At 33.0% G+C, this 6,326-nt stretch overlaps 1 protein-coding gene across 4 annotated transcripts in view; it reads left to right on the top strand.

The window, feature by feature from the left end:
• The first annotated feature begins 4,349 nt into the window (after positions 1 to 4,349).
• Positions 4,350 to 6,326, top strand: part of LOC136027481 (mediator of RNA polymerase II transcription subunit 28-like) — a 57,695-nt gene continuing 55,718 nt past the window's right edge. Inside the window, exon 1 of one of the 4 annotated variants that reach the window (XM_065704793.1) lies at positions 4,350 to 4,367. The gene's annotated coding sequence lies outside the window, so the exon portion shown is untranslated. Of the gene's footprint in view, positions 4,368 to 5,640; positions 5,831 to 6,326 lie in introns of those variants that run through there. The other 3 variants (XM_065704790.1, XM_065704791.1, XM_065704792.1) reach the window with 3 other exon arrangements.

The raw sequence follows: 6,326 nt of genomic DNA, 5'->3' as shown, positions 1-6,326 counted from the left end.
ACCTGAACCGCTGGTCAAAAATTTGCTGTTCGCGCTGCGTTCTAATGGTTGCCAGCAGTTAAGTTTAACTGATTTGTATGGTAATTGAAAAGATTTCTACTGCAGTGACCGGTAGAACAAACCCTATGGAGCTGCAATCTTGTAGTTTGAAATATTACGGATGTTTTAGAGACCTTTTCAGCTTAAAAGAATACCAGCCCGAAAACACTAAAGCATTTCGGAAGAAGATTTCAGTAAAATATTCTGAACGTGTTATTGAAGTTGATTGCTAGCGTTTATCCTTTATTCGGAATATTGGTTATTAAGGCAAATAATGGATAATGTAAGAATTCCGATAATACAGTACCGAAAACTTACATGCCACCTATATGGTGGGCGACAAACAAATCATATCAGCTACGACGTCATGAAAGTGGCTAATACCGAAAGTTCCAATGGATCCACAAACAAGGCTATCCACCAGTGTACCATTGTCATGATACACGATCATAGTTTAATGCGTTAGTCACCCTTCATAAGTTCTTGTTCATATATACGAAGTCGAATCTAAATAATTTGACAGAAGTGTTTTGACTGTAACACATAAGTTATTGTATCATATTTTGATTATATCTGAATCAGGCTAAAATACGCAAAAATAATAAAGACAAACATTATAACAAAGAAAAGACAGTAGCATTTGTGCTGGTTGGTCATCACTTCTCTTGTTCTTTTTGTAGCCCAGTCTGTTTTTCCTTTTGCAAACCATTTTCAAGGGGTATTCGTTTTCGATTCTTTGAAACGATCTGCTAGGTTTTAAGAGGTCCGTTGAAGGTGGTGAAAATAGGCTGATTTATAACGCTCATTTTGCTTAGATTGATAAATGAGAAAATACACTCATCAATTGCAGGAAAACAAGTAAGCTTAGATTGATATGTTCGAGAAGAAAAAAAACACTTTGATTCACGAGCATATTTTTGCCTTTCAATCCGATTCCAAAACCAGGCTTGATCTGAGTCAGTCCAAACAACGTGCTCAGGGCAAGTAATTTTCTTTATTAAGTTTGGAATCTGGGCCATTAATGGTGTTAAGTCTTTTACAATAATAACTTATATTAATAATATAGCTTTGACAAAGTCGATCAAATTTTGTTACTGATGGGTACACGGACTTAAAAAAAATGTTTTGTATCTTATCACTGAGCGCAATCAAAAACTTTCTATGCTTTTCTAAACCCAACTGCAGCAAGCATTGACACATTTTCTTTGGCAAAACTCACTTCCACTCAGCCCCGCATTCAATTTCTTTGCAATTGACGGAGTAGTTAGTATCATCTGGGCTTATAATGTGGGAATCATTCATTAGGGTATAATAGGTAAAAGGAAAAAGAATCCCATTGTTTTGTACACTTCAGGTAAACCACTATAGAAAAGATAAATCTGGGTGCATTTTGCCTAAAATAACTTGTTTAGGTCTTCGACATATTCCAAATATACTCCAAGAAGGCAAGTAAGCCTTCCTGGCAGTGAAAGTCTATAAAAGGCCAGGTGAAATTGGAATTTTCTTGTTTTAGCAGTGGCCTTCCCTGGTCTTTTGGACTCGTTGAAATCCTCTGCAAGGAAGAATAAATTTGAACAATCCCAATACTTCTAATGTTAAGCTACTACGACTTGTTTAGACAACATTGAGTAGCTATGTGTTTTAAAACTTGGTGTTTTTCCAATTCCATAAAAAATTATAATTATGCACCTCACCAAACTGTTTTGAGCTATGGCAGATATGCCGTTTATATCCTGCCAAAAATGTTCAATTTTTTTGGCCATCGTTTTTCGACATTATCAGCACATAAGCGAGTTGAAAAGCCATGAACAGTCAAGGACAAACAAGTTCTTTTTGCACCTTCCCCTACAAATCATGACAGAATTACTGTCTCACAAATCCTATGAGGTATACCTTTGGAGCTCCAAAGTCTTGAGAGATTAATTTGGTTATAGTTTTGTAAATATCTTCAACTGTGCTAAACTTTTACAAGTCACAAAAAAACAACCTTACAGCGAACAACCTTATCCAAGCTTTTTTTGTGGCTTGAGTCTGCGCAATCACCGAGTATTATCGAGAATATCCGTTGTTTGATGATTTTGCACAAATGTTCGAAACCATCTTTGCCAATTTTTGTTTCCAACACCTTATTTTGGCTTATAATTACCCATTTTAAGACGTTACATCTCATTCCTTAATATTTGTGCACTAAAGGCTATAAGCATCTTACCTGTTTTCTTTTGATGATTCAGGAAATTGATATTTATTTCAAAACTAGTTTCAAGCTTGATTAAAATACGTCATAACCTATGAATTCAGCAAAAAGGTTATACCGTCAAACTGAATAAACACGCAGCCCTAACTTCATTGATGGATAGAAGGCATGGATATTTCTTAACTAAGTCAGGGGCACCTATAGAAGGGGGGAGGGTTAATTGTCCTTAGAGTATTGAAAGAATATATTTCGGTTAAAAAAACCTCATTTGGTATTCTCACTATAAAAATTGAAAAAAATCTTCCCTTTGCAATATTTTGAGAATAATCTTCTGTATCGTCATACAAAAATTGAAAAAAAATTTCAAGCCTCTCTCCTATATTTTCATAATTTTTTGCAAATAAGTATGGAAAAAATGAAAATACTTCAAAAATATCCAAATTATCAATATTGTTGGATGTCATTTACAACAATGTTTCTGAATTTCTTTTCAAGCTTTCTCAAATATTTTGGTAAAAAATCGTCAGATAACTCTTAGCCTCTGGGCAGCCAACAGGTTTTCAACCGAAAATAGTTTTTTTTTCTTTATTGGGAGACGAACTGAGAATTTCCAGAACTCTTGCATACAAATTTGATTAAGCCAATTTTGGAACGCTTAAGGATAGCTTTGACGTGATTCTCATTCATTCTTGTATTAAAGAACACCGTCAAAAAAAAAAGACTGGGTAATGAACCAGCGAGGAGAACAATCTTTGCAATCTATATAATAATATATATAAAAAAATATAATAATATATATATATATATATATATATATATATATATATATATATATATATATATATATATATATATAATATATATATATATATATATATATATATATATATATATATATATATATATATATATATATATATATATATATATATATATATATATATATATATATATATATATATATATATAAAAAATATATATAATAATATATATATAAAAAAAAATCCTCGAAAGTTTTCAATAAACTTGACCAGATCTTTGGTTTTGGACCTACACTTGTTAATCTTGATGGTAGATCTGGATGACCGGACCTAAACTTGAACCAAAATATACCAGAGAATTAGGATTGTACCAAAGAAATTCCAAATGTACCACGTTGCACCAGGACCTCTGAATTATGCCAACAACTATACAATTATATTGCATTGGCAAAGTTGTCTCCACTTCGTAGGTTTGAAAAGTTAGATGCCACAGTAAACTCTTAGGCTTTTCCAGCCTTTCGTGGGTTTCGATGAGTTTAATATCATTGATCATTAACTATTCTTTATTACCCTCAGTATAAAAGGAAGAATAATAACGAATTTAGACCCAAAATACTTATATATAAAAAAGGGTTAACATAGTAGTAGATTCAGCTCTTTTAGTATTACAAATTGCATTTAATTTTTTGTTTTCCTTTGCTCTATAACGATCACAACAACAAAAAGTTATCATTAATGATAGTTGTGCTCTGAAATACGCTCTCGGTTAGCATAGTAAACGGCATTACGAATTACTACTCTGATAGACCACAGGGGAACTCTTACGGTGCCAATAAGGTTAAAATACTTTTGCACTAAGAATGCACCGCAGATATGTTTACCTTAAATTACCTTAAATCGCATTGTCCAGTGAAATAAAGATTAAATCCTGTAGAATCGCTAGTTAGTGATGACGATGGTTGGACGTCTCAACGGCATCCCACTCAGTTTGCCACGGCTTTGATGACCATTCTCCATCAACGGCTCTTTTAAAGGCAGCAGTGCTGGGGATAGTGACCGCTTTTTCGGTGAGAGAATTCCCCAAACTCATTATTCTGTAAGTGAAGAAGTTATTGCGTAGTCTAGTGGCAGCTCTCCTCTGACACAGTTTCCGACTATGCCCCCTACTTCTGGCAGACTGGTCAAATTGAAATATCTTATTTAATGGAGAGTTATAATTCAGGAGCTTATGCGTCATAATAATATCACCCCTTTTAGGTCTGTAGACAAAGAGTTTTGTTCTACCAACGAAAATTCCAACTTTTCAACAATATCTGTTTAGGCAAACAGTTTGAACTTTCCAAACTTGGGACTCTTTAGTAGCTGGTTAAAATGTCAATTTAGTTCGACCTATAAAGCATCATTTTGAAAGTTTATTTTTATTTTATTTCTGCAAAAGTATTTTAAATTAAAAGGTTTTATTGACTTCAGAACATAGTGAAGTTTAAAATCTTTTGCTAGTTTTTAAACCTAGCTAACTTTCCTTGCAAAAGTAAAATAAACTTAACTTAATTGACAGCATGAGAGCCCCGTGTAATAATAGTTTTCAATTTTAAGTCAAGACATTTTATCTCAAATTGCCAGAAAAAAGGAAAATTTAGTAGAAATACTTAAAAATTACGCTCAAATTGTAGTTTTTAATTTCTTTTGCTGGGCCCCAACAGCCTCAATAAAGTTAATACAGTTTTCCACTTGATTTGTATCACAAATTTTGTCTCGCTCACACAAGAATTTGGTCTCTTTGACTTTCACAATTGGATTTTAACTAAACAATAAGGCCTTCTAGTGACTTAGCTAGCTTATTTGGAACCATTGAATTAATTTTAACTTCTTTTAGAATACAATAAAATAGACAAGGTCATATGCGAATATTGGGTTATTGCTCTTTAAATAACTTGTGTTATTCTGTATTAGTTTTTTAGGATATCGCTGGAGCTTGGCATTCCAATGAGCCAAATTAAAATTGATATAGATTGCCGTATGATACATCTTGTGAAGAAACATTTCTAAATTTTGTCATTATGTTTTTCCTTTTACGATGGTTCTCACAATATTAATAAAATTAATAATTCATTTTAATAAAATTAGATTTTTCACGAAGTTCATATCAGTGGCAATGGTTCTCAAAGACTTAGTTTGAGGAAGATTTAATTTTAAAAACCTTTGAAGGTTGGGCAAATTTGTCGTTTTTTCACTTTTTCAATAAGAAAATCCAAAAAAAATACTAAAGATACCTCCCCCCCCCAAAAAAAAGACGCTTTTCAAAATCTGCAGTGAGGCAAAATATGTTTGGGGCTCCCACGACGTCAGGAAAGTTGATATAACACATATTATATGCATAATATGCATATGCCCTCTCTAATTGACACCACTTATTCATACCACAAAGTGTGTCTTGTTCACTCATGACATTCACCTTTCTGTCCTTACGGTAAGTTTTTCGAGTTCACAATAATTTAACTAACTTTATTGGAAAGTCAATTAAAGTGCAATTTCTTTCCAACTACAAAAAAGTAAACACAGTCATATGTGAAAAATTGTCTCTGTTGACCTACTTTATCAACTTTCCTGACGTTGCGGGAGCCCCAAACGTTCCATAGCGCATGATTTAATTTGTATCATCTTTATTTATTACCATTTGGCACCCAAATTTTGTATTACTTTGTCCACGAGCAGATGTCATTTGTAAAAAATAAATTTAAATTAAGAGCACGAGTTAGATTCATGAAGTAAATAAGGTCTTATTTCTCTAATTAAATTGCTTGATTGTTTGTTTGGACTCAGCCTTAATTTCAGGAATGAATACAAAACATTAATTAGGCTGGACTTGTCAGCTTTTACATAAAGTAGAATTCTAGTGTATTGGTAATAGGCCTACACTAGGAGAGCCACTATTCTATATTAGTTGCTTCAAAATGTATAGTGGAAAGCAAGAAGATTGGGTTCCAAACTCATAGGCCTACTGGCTTTGCTACAGCTAACTGTATTATTTGGATAATTATAGGCAGGGCTTCTGTGAAAGATCTTTCTGTGTTTACCTGCAGTCTTTACATTCCTTCTGCTTTTTGTAGTATTTTGAATCCTCAAGTGTTGTTATGATAAATTTCTAGTTAATTGACTTCTTGCTATCTCAGAAAGGGTTTAGGTTAGGAAAATAAAACTATCAGGAATGAATCTACAGACTAAAGTATGTCCTAGGAAGGTATTTTGAAGCAACTACCTCCACTACTTCTCCCTCTAGAGGACCCTGACCTTTGATGACCTTTAAAAACATGTGTGTTATAAAAGTGAAA

The sequence above is a fragment of the Artemia franciscana genome, chromosome 5, assembly GCF_032884065.1.
Source record: "Artemia franciscana chromosome 5, ASM3288406v1, whole genome shotgun sequence".
NCBI classification, from domain to species: domain Eukaryota; kingdom Metazoa; phylum Arthropoda; class Branchiopoda; order Anostraca; family Artemiidae; genus Artemia; species Artemia franciscana.
This window is presented reverse-complemented; position numbering and strand designations above follow the sequence as displayed.